The sequence below is a fragment of the Rhagoletis zephyria genome, unplaced genomic scaffold (genome assembly GCF_001687245.7).
Source record: "Rhagoletis zephyria isolate East Lansing unplaced genomic scaffold, Rhagoletis_zephyria_1.1 Rzeph_scaffold_05320, whole genome shotgun sequence".
In the NCBI taxonomy this organism is placed as follows: Eukaryota; Metazoa; Arthropoda; class Insecta; order Diptera; family Tephritidae; genus Rhagoletis; species Rhagoletis zephyria.
In genome coordinates this window covers 9,795-10,599 of record NW_016162403.1, presented here as the reverse complement: position 1 = coordinate 10,599, position 805 = coordinate 9,795, and the positions used below count along the sequence as shown (strand labels likewise).

Genomic DNA, 805 nt, shown 5'->3' with positions numbered 1-805 from the left:
GGAGAGGTCCTAGCCTGCATGATGGAAGAGTTCCAACACAAAGCTGGCTCGGTAGAGAGCGAGGTTCACCACCTGGTGCGCCTGTGATGCTGCTATGCCTCGAAGAGTGGTGAGGAAACAAAATTCCCCATGCTATTGGTGGAATAACGATATAAAAATACTTAGACGTCAGTGTCTGAATGCTATACGCAGAATGCAGCTTAGCAGAGGGAGGCCAGACTTCAACGAAAACCTACAATCTCTAAGAACGGCGAGGAAGAGCTTAAAAAACGCCATAAAAGTAAGCAAACGTGAAAGCTTTAAGAAAATATGCGAAGAAGCGGATGTAAACCCGTGGGGCACGGCCTATAGAGTAGTAATGGCAAAAACTAAGGGCAAGAAAGCACCGAGTATCACGTGCCTAGAAAGGCTGTGCGATATAATAACGACTCTATTTCCACAAAGGGAAGAAGTCGTACCAAACTGTACACGATACAAAATTGTTGATGCCCCTGTTATTACGGTTAACGAATTAGAGTCCGCATGCAAGAAGATCCAAGACGGAAAAGCCCCTGGGCCAGACGGAATACCCAACAAGGCTTTAAAAGCTGCAATTAGAATGAGGCCAGATTTATTTGTAAGTGTGTTTCAGACTTGTCTTAATGAGGGCATTTTCCCGAAAAGATGAAATGTTCAAAACCTAGTCCTAATGCCAAAGGGAAATAAGCAATCTGCGGAACCCTCGTCCTATCGGCCCATATGCCTATTGGACACACTGGGAAAAATCCTCGAAAAAATTATTTGCAACAGGCTTACATCGATCGCA

At 44.7% G+C, this 805-nt stretch overlaps 1 protein-coding gene across 1 annotated transcript in view; it reads right to left on the bottom strand.

The window, feature by feature from the left end:
• LOC108371946 (leucine-rich repeat-containing protein 15) overlaps positions 1 to 805 on the bottom strand; it is a gene marked incomplete at its 5' end in the record, with an annotated part of 38,003 nt that overhangs the window by 32,706 nt on the left and 4,492 nt on the right. The gene's annotated exons all lie outside the window — the stretch shown is intronic.